Source organism: Scyliorhinus torazame, chromosome 4, assembly GCF_047496885.1.
Source record: "Scyliorhinus torazame isolate Kashiwa2021f chromosome 4, sScyTor2.1, whole genome shotgun sequence".
NCBI lineage: Eukaryota > Metazoa > Chordata > Chondrichthyes > Carcharhiniformes > Scyliorhinidae > Scyliorhinus > Scyliorhinus torazame.
Window position 1 is genome coordinate 291,681,282 of NC_092710.1, and position 12,660 is coordinate 291,693,941.

A 12,660-nucleotide genomic window follows, 5' to 3' on the forward strand; every position below is an offset into this window, starting at 1 on the left:
TGGATTGTGTTCGTGGTTTAGCACAGAGACCTGCTCCACAACACTGTTCACAATTCCTCTCCTCTATTATTCATCCCACCAGTTTTCTTCAAGGTATAAATCTCCATGACACCACTGCAAACTCATCCTCCTTTGCCTTTACAGATCCCTCCCCATATCCTCCTCCTCTCTATCGCTGTACAAATCGATCCCTTCCTCCCCCTCCTCATTGTACAATCTATCCCCACATACTCCTTTCTCGTTCTCTTCCTCCTGATCCCTGTTCGGATCTATCACGTGCCAAAGCCCCATTCCACACATCAATTTAGGCTCAATCCCCAACAGACACCACTCCATATCGAGGCCTCCATTGCACTAGAAATTTAGATGACACAACAAGCTGCAAATGGGACTATAAGTCATCCAGCAAGTTCAGAGTTGCAAAAGTTGCTGCAGAATTCCAGATGACTAGAACTCTGCCTTTGATGGAAGATTGTGCCAACTCAGCTTTCGATCGGGTCCACTATAAGTAGAACTTGTGTATTTACAATAGAAATGCAGAAGAAGAAAACAGCACGCAGATGACCCATTCCATTGTGGACCAGTAGGAATATCACCTCAATATAGTTGCGGAGGAACATTTGGGTTGCTACCCCAATGGCTTTTAGGGAGAAGTGTACAACAACAAAGATCAGCCTCATACACAATGCCCTTAAGTATTGAACATCCTGTTGCCAGCCACTGTCTTAGGTCACACAAACAGAATGGCAACTTTAGCGAGTTACCTGTGGCTGGCTCCCATGCAACAGTCTGACAGCAGCGGAATTCTGTCGGCTGGATCCTCTGGTCCGCCGGCAGCGCACACACGCCCGTGAGTTTCCCGACGGCGTGGGTTGGCCACAATGGGAAACCCCATTGGCTGTCTGCAGGAACAGGAGAATGCCGCTGCCGGTGGGGGTGGGGGGGGGGGCGGGGGGGGAGCTGGAAAACACAGCTGGTGGACCGGAGAATCGGGAAAGTACAAGAACAAGGGCTGGTGGATTTACAATATCTGGCAAACTGACCCAAAATTTACTCCGTCGCAACACCAACAAAGTCTGAAAAAAAGAAGCATGCCTGGGTGAAGACATTTATCTGAGACTCCCTTAGCTTGGGATGCGCAAATTAATCTTAAACCAGAATAGACTCTGTGCCATTTTCCACCAGTGCGGAATTACTCGGGAGGGAGAATGCTGACTCTTTCCGTGAAGTGGCATTCCTCCCTCGTCCATTAATTGGCACAGAAAAAGTTAAAAGATGTATTTTATAAATGTTCACGGATGCTTAACTGGGAACAGTCTGGCTTTGAGGCTGTGCAAGATATTTTAGAAACCCACTTCCTTCAATGGCTTGAATTCAAAGCAGGCTTTTGTTTTAAACCAGAGTGCACAGCTGGGCATTTTACTGATTCCATACATTGGGGCAACTTCCAGTTCTCCATCACATTTCCAATGAATTGGCTGTGCTGCAGGATCCAGCCCTAAAGGTTACTTTCAGTAACAAGAGACACTGAATGGGTCTAGCTGTTATCCTGCACGGTTACTATGGTGTGAAGCCTGGACAGTGTCTCTCTGCAACTTAGTAACAGAAGGAAGAGTGTAGAAAGACAGGATGGAAGTCCATGCAAAATTGTTTACAGGACATTATGTGAATGACATGACACTTAACTTTCACCACCTGAGACTGTTGCTTGAAGAGAAGCAGCTACATTCAATTACACAGGCTTCCTATTACGTGGGAAATTGCTCGTTAATCTAGAACTTGGGGTTTTTTCCAATTAAGGGGCAATTTAGAGTGGCCAAACCACCTACCATTCACATCTTTGGATTGTGGGGGTGAGACCCACGCAGACACAGGGAGAATGTGCAAACTCCATACGGACAGTGACCCCGGGCTGGGATTGAACCCAGGTCCACCCTAGAACCTCAGTTGAAAAAATGAAAATCACTTATTGTCACAAGTAGGCTTCAAATGAAGTTACTGTGAAAAGTCCTTAGTCGCCACATTCCAGCGCCTGTTCGGGGAGGCTGATACAGGAATTGAACCGTGCTGCTGGCCTGTCTTGGTCTGCTTTAAAAGCCAGCGATTTAGCCCAGTGTGCTAAACCAGCCCCTGGTTAATCAGCTAAACCACCAGTTATTAGACATGAATCCAACTTGTAAGCCCAACCGTTTGCAAAAGTGATGCTCTTCATAGTTTTGTTTATTGAAGAATAGACACCAGGGGCGGGATTCTTCTGCCCACCCCCTGCTGGTAGCGGAGTTCTCTGTTCCGGCAGCCGGCCAATGGGGATTCCCCATTATGGGCACCCCCCCACCCCATTGGGAAATTAGTGGGCGCGAGTGCGCTGCCGGCGAAACGGAGGATCCCGATGGAGAATCCAGCCCCAGATATAAGTGATACACATTGGTCGAAATCTTCTGTCCTCGTTCACAGCTGGGATTTGCCGGTGCCGCTGAAAGTGAATCGAGTTTTTGCTGGAATGCAAACTTTGCCGTCCTCGCCCGCAACTGGTCCCGCCATGGATGAGTCTGGAGAATCGCGTCCAGACAATCAGTGAGCCACATGACACAGAAAGGGCTTTCTGATTAATCCCATTTTTATCTAATAGCTTGCATGTTTTTTTCCCTTTCAGCATGTATTAAATTCCCTTTTTAAACACTTCAGAGAGATCTCTCATGGTTGGTAATGCACACTTATTAAGACAGGTAAACGAGCTTTAATTTGTGAAACCACTTCAACACATTGAATTTGCCTGACAGCTCGCTCCACTTTGAATGTGAACCTGCAACTTTGTGCAGCTAGACCTGTGCAGAAACACCCTTCTGGAAATATTGATGTAGTGAATGCATTTCTGCCTAGTTTTCCACTTTTGAGTTCACACATTTGGTGCACTCGGCAATGCCCGCCCACACATCACCAACCCACCCACCCCCACCCCGATCCTGATGCTCGCTAACCCCTCTTTCCTGCCCCATCATTCAGGTTAGCATGCTGCGACCAATCACCATCACCGTCATCAGTTCAGTACGATATTCAGGCAACGGGTATGCCATTCATTTCTGTTCAGTTGTTTTAGCATTATGCCATGTTTCTCATTGAAACATGCAAAGTTCTTACAGGGAGCGACGGGGTAGATGTGAATAGGAGACACAGGGCGCGATTTAATGGGGAAAAAACAGAGTTCCGTTGTGGGCTTGTTTAGCCGGGTGTTTCCCGGCACTGCGACCCCGCTATTAAATGGGCTCTGTTCTTTTCTCCGTCCTCGGTGAGGAGGGCCCTGCCAAAGCCGCACTTACCTTCCTTTCCAGCACTGAGAAGCCGGAAGAGATAGATCTCTCAATTTCCGCAACGTGACCCTCCAACATACCGATTAGCGGGTCCTCGAGCCCCCCCTTACCCACCTCATAAGGGCCCAATGCTACCTGGACAGCTTGGCACTGCCAGCCTGGCATTCTGGCAATGTTCCTGCCAGCCTGGCAATGCCAGGGTGACACTTGGTTGGCAATGTCAGGGTGCCAGGCTGGCAGTGCCAGGGTGACCACCCGTGGACCTCCAATCCCCTGGGAGAAACCCCCCCCCCCCAAGTGCCCTTCTGTGTGGTCCACCTTTGCGCCTAGCCAAAGTCTTCAAGATGAGGGGATTTGATCACGGGTAATAAAAGATCCCTCCCATCCGGGTCATTCGCTCTTTCAACCTCTTCCATCGGGCGGGAGATATAAAAGTCTGAGAACACATACTAACAGGTTCAAAAATAGCTTCTTCCCCGCTGTTACCAGACTCCTGAATGACCCTCTTATGGACTGAATTTGTCCCTCTACGCACCTTCCATACAGTTATAGCACTATACTCTGTATGCTTTACCCAATGTTTATGTATTTAGATTGTGTACTTATCATATGTCCTATATTTTTCATGTGTGGAGGAGTGGCACGGTGGTGCAGTGGTTAGCACTGCTGCCTCACGGCGCTGAGGATCCGGGTCCGATCCCAACTCCGGGTCACTGTCTGTGTGGAGTTTGCACATTTTCCCCGTGACTGTGTGGGTCTTACCCCCATATCCCAAAGGTGTGCAGGGTAGGTGGATTGGCCACTCTAAATTGCCTCTTAATTGGCCTTTTTTGTTGAAGTTTCTCACCTATGGAACGATCTACCTGGACTGTATGCAGAACAATGGGCTGATTCTCCGCAGCCCCGTGCCAAAATCTCGTTTGGTGCGGGGGCGGAAAATCGACGTTCCCGACTGGATTGCGACCGGCACCCTCCGGCGATTCGCCGGGCCCCGGAGAATCGCTCATCCGTGAATCACGCCACACAGCTGGGTGGCCATTGCCAGGCGCCCTCCCAGCGATACTCCGATCCTGGCCTTCCGATATCCCGACAGCGTGGTTCTAACCACGTATGGCCGGTCATGACTCTCACGCGACGGCTGCAGGCAGGGGGATCTAGCACCGGGGTAGGGGGCCCTTATGGGCGGCCGGGGCAGCGATCGGGCCGGTCTGATGCAGCGGCACCCGACCGATCGAGGGGGGCCTTGTTTCTTGGGCTTGGTCCACGGTCCGACGAGTCTGCCATGGCGCTCGGCGGGGCCTCTGGAGACCACCGCCGTGCGCATGCGCGGACTCAGAAACGGAAGTGCGGGGCCCGTTTCTGCAGCCAAAGCTGTGTGAATTACTCCGGGTCCCTGCCAGCCCCTTCAAGGTAAGTGAATAGCTCTTTATTTTTTGCAGGAAACTGGGGAGTGAAACACCAGCGTTTTTACGCCAGCGTGGGGACATAGCCCCATTTTTAGAGAATCCAGCCCAATACTTTTCACTGTACTTTCGTACACGTGACAATGAATCTAAGTCTAAATCTAGTAATACCCAGTGTGTGTTGGGTGTTCTGGATCACAAACAGGTCACCAACACTGGAAGTGGTGCAACTCTATTTTATTATAAGGTTAACTATATTAACAGACTTGAACTGTGGGTAAATGCAATACCAGCTTTAACTGTTGACCCTTGCCTAGTCCTAACCAGGTGATGCACTCAGCACATGGTGAATGTCTGTGTTGCAGGCTGTGAGCTCTGTGCTCCGAGCTGGCTGCTACTAGAATGAGCGGGAACTCTCCTGTCTCCTGTCTTTATAGTGCGTGTGCTCTCACTGGTGATTGGCTGCAGTGTTGCGGTGTTGTGTATGCTGATTGGTCCCACTGCATGTCCATCAGTGTGTGTGTGTGTGTGTGTGTGTCTCACCATGATATACTGGTGAATATTATGACACCCAGCACATCAAAAATCATCTCATTTGACCAAACAGCACCGTTCTTGATGGGAATAACACAAAGCAGGTTAACTTTAGAGTGTGTGAGTGGGTGGGTGTGAGTGTGAGTCGATGAGTGTGTGGGTGGGTGTGTGAGTGTGCATGTGAGTGTGTACCACAGCTGTTCTCACCTGGCAGTGAACAGCAGGGATCACAGTGATCAGGAAAAGAGACTCATTGAGGTGTTTCTTGCCCTTGTGTGCCCGTGTAAAATGGACATTAGCCCACTTTTCATCTCTCTTTCCATTAACATTTGCAATTGAGTGGGTGCCAGGGAATAAGAATCGAAAGAGATGTAAAACACCACTGTTGCACTGGCACACAAAGTTAAGATCTACCTCTGTGTAACACCTTTTAGCCAAGGCTCACTAACTCAAGAACAGAATCAAAGCGTGGACTTTTCCGATTTGTGGACACTTTGCTCCTCACTACAGCAACAACCTTTATTTCTATATCGGCTTTAGCAGAATAAAAAGTCCCAGGTTGCTTTCCAGGAGTGTCACAAAACAAAATATCACAGCGAGGCACATAAGTCACTCAAAGAGCCCTTCCAGCTTCAGGTGAGCATACACAAGGCCCTCCATTAAATCCTGTTACCTCCATTCCCTCTCATTTACTTTTTCAAGTTGCTTTGAATAAATTGTTGACTTAGTTACCATTGGCCTCACACTGACCCTCAGCTCTGCCATGACCATAATCAGGAAGTCCTCTCATGTAACCGGTCTTTGAAACATTGCAGTCCTTTAAGAAAGCGACAGCTGAGGGTTGCCAGGAGTCTGGCCATCCCATCCTCGCTGCTCCTTCCTGCATCCCTCCTTCCTTTAGGGGACTATCAATCTTCATTTACTCTCAGCAGCTGCTACTTCCTTCCCCGCAGCTTTACTGATCTGACACAGAAAGTGATCTCCACTTTTCCACTGCCCTTCAGTGGCACAGTCCACACTTGCCCAGGTTACACCAATAAATAATCTTCACTGCCAGCCTGCAGTCAACTTCTCGTGGATTGTTGCCCTCCCCTCCCCTCTCCCAGAGCCCGAATAGTCCAATGTTTATTCAATTTCTTGCTGAAATAAAAACTGTTGCTCAACTGAACATCATTTTCATTACTCATAATCCGGACAAATTCCTTCTGGGTTGAATTTTGCCCTTGGAACCTAGATTTCTCGCTGCCCCGTCCTCCCCAGCACAGCCCCACCCTCAAGATTTTTCCGGCACTTTTGAGACTGTGATATCACTTTGGGCTATCATTCTGTGGACTCTCGTGTGGGTGGCTGCTTGTGGTTTGGGGAGTTGGGCGAAGGGGGAAGGGGGGGGAGGGGGAGTTGGTGGACAAGGCATCACTGCTAAGATTGGTCCATAGAATTTTTACATATGTGCAGCTGCTACTATGGGCATCAGGAACAGGAATATTGCCAGTATTTTCATTTGCCTTTCTGAATTTGGGGCATCCTTTTTTTTAAATAAATTTAGAGTACCCAATTATTTTTTTCCTCATTAAGGGCAATTTAGCATGGCCAATCCATCTAACCTGCACATCTTCAGGTTGCGGGGGTGACACGGGGAGAATGTGCAAACTCCACACGGACAGTGACCCAGGGCCGGGATTCGAACCTGGGTCCTGAGCGCCGTAGGCAGCAATGCTAACCACTGCGCCACCGTGCTGCCCTAATTTGGGCCATCCTACCTAAATGTGCCAGAATAGCCATTGCCACACCACACAGATACCTAAAATGGAGATAGGCCCCTGAAACCTGCTGGGTGAGGCTAATGTCTGTAGAAGGACACCCTATCCTGCTTTTAATTTAGTGGATCAGACATTTGTCCCACTTAGGATTCATCAGCAGCTAATGTGACCACCTGCAGCAGCAACCTTTTAAAAACATGCCCACCCCCCCCCCCCCTCCCTCCCCCCGGGCCACCCACCAACACCAATCCACCCTCTTCACTGCCATAATAACGTCAATCGGACCCCCCCTCCCTCCATTGTTGTACGGATTCCCCCTCCCAGTATATACCTACGTGCTGCTGACAGACCAATGGAAGTTCGTGGCCCCCCCAGGAGGTGGGGAATAATATAGCCTCAACAAGGAGGCCGAGAATGTCCTGACATTGGGCCTCAGATCTAGTAGTTGGAGTTTACACAGTCTGGGCCCAGAAACAGCGTAACGCATTCTGTTTTAGTCAGAAATACAAAAGTCAACATTGGGGATTAATGTGGCGCTAATTAGAACATTTAGAAGTGATTTGATAATGATCTTCAAGGCCAAAATATAGACCAGGAAATATAGAGCTACACCTCAGCAATCGAGATGTTGAGCAATTTGGGTTTCTTCACTTCTCTCATTGAGTAACAGAAACCAACAATTTCAAGATTGCTGTCATCATTTAGAGGAATGCAGGCTGAATTGAAAGTGATGAAGTATTTCATAGAATCATAGAATTTACAATGCAGAAGGAGGCCATTCAGCCCATCAAGCCTGCACCGGCCCTTGGAAAGAGCACCCTACGCCTCCACCCTATCCCCGTAACCCAGTAATCCCACCTAACCTTTTTTGGACACTAAGGGCAATTTCGCATGGCCAATCCACCTACCCTGCACATCTGTGGACTGTGGGAGGAAACCGGAGCACCCGGAGGAAACCCACGCAGACATGGGGAGGATGTGCAGACTCCGCACAGACAGTGACCCAAGCCGGGAATCGAACCTGGGACCCTGGAGCTGTGAAGCAACTGTGTTAACCACTATGCTACCGTGTTGGCCAGGTGGTCCCATGCCTAAGGACATTATTAAAATTTAGTTTAACTATTTGATGGGCGGAAGCTGATTGCCGACAAGTATCCTAGACACCCAAGTGCGCTGCCCTCTCTTCTGTCCAATGTATACGGGACACTCATACCCCCGAAACACAGGTTTCAAACTTCACACATTATTTTTTTTGTGATCATTCCTGCTTCATAAATCTTTTGAACTGAAAACTAGACAAGGTTAAATACTCAAGAAAAAAAAAATTCCAATCCAATCCTGACCACTAAATACTGTCCTTTTTTTTTAAGCTCAAGACTTGTCAGCAAGTTCTGTTCACATGAACGTTTTTGCAGATAGGAAGAATATTCGCCAACTTAAAGTCTCTCAGCTTGACAGCCAGGCTTGCCTATTGAATGACCTTTGAACTACAACTTTATTTTACTGCTCTCCTGCAGAAAGGGAGACAGACTGATTTGCTTTAAATGGCAGCACAACCAGCTAAATCCTATCGGCCAATGATAAGAGTATCATATAATGGTCTCTGCCAGGCAGTGTTCAATCAATACTGGAGCTTTTATCTGTGCCATTAAATTGCTGGCTTGATGCAGCCTTTTACACGACTTGAAGACAAGCTTACATATTCTGCCAACCTCCTCTGCTGATTCTCTGGTCTTTGTGTGCTGCATACTGACTTCCGAGACTGTTCTTGCTCTCTTATTAAGCTAGAAACGGCATCCACCAACATGCTGAAAAGTCTGTGTCATCATTAGGCACAATGGGTCAACCAACCCAAGGACAGTCATAGACACCATTTCCATAGTGATGGCAACCTTGTGACATCATGCGCAGTGTGGGCAGACTAAAAGAGCAGGATGGGTTGTGGTAAGATGGGTTCAGAAGCGTGCAGGTGAAGCGTGCTGGCAAAGGAAGAGGATAAACGCTCAAAACATCATGACACGTGGCGGTTTGAAATACACATTTCTTACCTTGCACGATAGAAAATGGTGCAAAATGGGCATGCCTCGAGTGAAAGGAACACTGCCACCTTTTGTTCAAAACTTTGCACATAAGACCCCCCTCCCTCCCTTCCTCTTTCACCAACACTGCCCCTCCTCCCCCACCAATTTACCTCCCACCGACCCGCAGAATCTATTTTTGCTATTTTGTTTTCCAATGGCGAGAAAGGAACGTTATGCTAAATATTTAAGCAGTTCCTGGTATTTCAAGCACCTGTTAGGACAACGGACAGGAAAATAAAAGAAACAACAGCTGACTGGGTCAGGTCACCTCCTTGAAAGTCAGGGAACCACCACCTACCAGTATTTAGGTAACACAAGGCCTTACTTTCTTGCCGCAACAGCCAGTGAAAGCCTTTTCCTCGCTGTGCATCCGCACTCTTGATTTCCACTCTAGTTAAATGTGACCCTGGCTTCACAGCCTGGCTCAATTGGTGGTCAGGGCTCATTTTGTGTCAATAACGAGTGTGCTTGGGGCACAGGTACATCTTAAGTGAAGTTAACCATTAACTAACACCATGGTGATCGGATTATATTTATCTTGTAGACATCTGATGCATTATTCCCAACTTTTCATAGATTTACCTTGTTCCACTGTTTTTTCAGAGAGGAGCGATTGAATAGGGGTCAGGGCCGGGTGGAGGGAGTAAGAAGCTGAGCTGTGTCATGTACATGAGTTCATTTTCAAAGTACTGAAGGTGGCTGAGGCAAAATCAGATCTCCCCGGAATAAGTGAATTCTTACACCGCCTACATAGGCAGCCTTAAATCAAGCACAAAGCCTGACAATCTATCACCAAACAGATTGGTTTACTTGGTCTCTGCTCCAAACGATTGCAAGTCCAACAAGCAGCTCAGACTTTCACAAGGTATTTGCCAAAGGTGAGGCTTTGAAGATCTTGCTGTGGAGGACAGTGAGTTGGAATAATGCCTGTTTTATTGCTGCTGCTATCACCTGAACTAATATTGGTTATTTAAATGATTTACAAATTGACAAGAGCTATAAAAGCCAAAGAAAAGTTAACTTCAGAAAGTGCCAAAGTTTAATTGGCAGTTTTGCAACTTCTAAAATTGTAAGTCTGCCACTTCGTAAAAATAGGGGTCAGCACCACAATAGACACAGATAAGCCTGGTCAATGATTCATTTTTTGGAAAAGAACTTTTATCTCAATTTTCAAATTGCTGGTGTTTTCTAAAGTTAAGTTGATTCCTTGCAGAGAACTCAGCATTTCAAAAGACCGTGCAAAAAAAAAAGTGCACAGGAGGAGGCCATTCAGCCCGTTGTAACTGGGTCACAGCAAAGTCACCTGCATTCATCTAGCAATTTAAGGATTTGAAAATTTGTGTTTTTATTCCCAGACAGGTACCGCCAATTGTTCCGTCCCCAGGGAAACATGGGAGAGGGCGCGATTTTAATTCAGCCCACCCTTCACAAAAGTGACGAGATCGCATGCAGCTTTGGTTTGACCCAATGTTACTCCCGAGTGAGATCAATTTTGAATAGTTGCACCTAATTCTGTGAGTTCAGTTAAAATTATCACAGCCCTATTCCCCCCACCTCTTTATATTTTTAGCATTTGATTAGGTATGCTCATCACTCTGGCATCTCCAAGTTCTCAAAAGCTTCCTGTTGGCTACTGAATAGTTAATTCAGCCTCATTTATTCTAATACAAAGAATTTGATGGCTTTCGGCCTAAATTACCCTAAACGTTACAATAGCCTTTGCACTTTTACTGACCTTCAGCATCCAATCTTGCCTGACGTACGTGGCCTCTTCGTACTTGGCCAATTTAGTCTGCGGCTGCACTTGAAAGATTCCCGCTGCCTTTTTTACCCTCAGCAGGAAAACCAGCACAGTGGTCACTCACTCAACCTAGATGTTGACACAAAGATCTTTGCAATCAACAGCATCATCCGGCCCCAGGTCACATTGGCTACCCTCTTTTGTCTCATTCTCTCTTTGGTCCCCTCCTCTCTACACACGCACACCAGCAACCCCCACCTCTCACTCATACCACCCCCCCCCCACTCCTGACCCAAACAAAACAAACTGTTTGTGGCCATTGCTGAGGGGGCTATGCCTCATCGTGGAGATGAGAAATATTTAATCTGTATCCCACCTGTCAAACCTGTCAAAAGGTCACAAGGTCAGTATGCTCTTTCCTCCCTGACTAATCACACTCCACCACTGGCTCCTACCTAAGGTGGTAGGACCGGGGCATACATCCACCGCAGAGAGATAAAAAACAATATTGTATTAGGAAATAGAACACCCCCCCCCCCCACCCCCACCCCACCTCACACACTTTTCCAGAAACCAAAGAAAAACTATGTCCCGTCAGTAACGAAAGACAGATAAGAAAATCCTTTGATCACCTTGGTGACCATCCTACTTTCAGCTGAAAGTGAATGCATCCTCTTCAGTAGCTCCCAGTCCCAGGCCTGCATGTCAAAGCTAATCCTTTTGATCTGACAGATTCTAATTAATTTAATAAGCCTGTCTCTGAATGGGCTTGATTAGCAGCCGAGCGGTCTAGCTGATAAACAAAACTGCCCACAGAGGAGAAGCACGACACAGTGAAGGTTTGATAGCAGTTGACCTCCAGGCTCACGTTAGACCCTTTATTATCCACCCACGGAGGAGTCCCCAGCGCATGAGCGGGCACTACAAGGCCAGTCACAGAATTACAAGATGAATTACGCATCGCTGCCACAAATGTGTTCTGTACAAGGACTTACTTGATTAAATTCTCTGGACATGGAAGTCACTTTGACAGCAATTTTGAGCTTTCAGATTAGTTGGGGTGGGTGAGGGGAGAGATAAAGAGAAACGGCAAGCGCATCTTTTCCAAATGGAGGCGTTTTCTGATCAGCCCATCATCCACTGCCACAACCCTGTCAGCAGTGGGCAAAGCATTCAAATTGTGCAATCCATTCCCCAGAAAATACTGGCTGGTGCTCATGTAGAGAGACACATCCAAAGTACATCATGCAAGATTTATTCATTCAAAGGTGCTGTTCTTATTTAAGAAATTAGGCACTTGGTTGGATTTTGGTTGGCTGGCATTGAGGTCTGGCTCCCCATGTTTACACAACTAAATTAGTTATCCTGGTGGTAGAATCGTACATACAGTTTTAACAACAACTTGCATTTCCAAAAGTCACAGTAAAATATCCCCAAAATGTTCCATACGGAGGAACCTGCAAAATATAGGCAGGGTAAGTGCAGAGAAGATGTTCCCCTCGGTTGGGGAGTCTAGAACCAGGAGACACAATTTCAAAATACGGGGGAATCTGCTGAGGACTGAGATGTGGAGAGATTTCTTTACACAAAGTGCTGTGAATCTTTAGAATTCTCTACCCCAGAAGGCTGTGGGAGCCCAGTCATTGAGTATGTTTAATTACGAGATTGACCGATTTCAGATTACCAATAGTGTAAACGGTTATGGGGACAGTGGATGTAAACGGCATTGGAGTGTCTGGTCAGCCATGATCATATCGAATGGGGGAGGCATGGTGGCACAATGGTTAGCACTGCTGCCTCACAGTACCGAGGACCCCGGTTCGATCCTGGCCC

The 12,660-nt window shown here is 47.4% G+C and overlaps 1 protein-coding gene across 11 annotated transcripts in view; it reads right to left on the reverse strand.

The window, feature by feature from the left end:
- Positions 1 to 12,660, reverse strand: part of LOC140410993 (PR domain zinc finger protein 1-like) — a 121,168-nt gene that overhangs the window by 57,098 nt on the left and 51,410 nt on the right. Inside the window, exon 1 of one of the 11 annotated variants that reach the window (XM_072499909.1) lies at positions 10,822 to 10,923. The exons of the other annotated variants lie outside the window; for them this stretch is intronic. The gene's annotated coding sequence lies outside the window, so the exon portion shown is untranslated. Of the gene's footprint in view, positions 1 to 10,821; positions 10,924 to 12,660 lie in introns of those variants that run through there. 11 annotated transcript variants of the gene reach the window in all.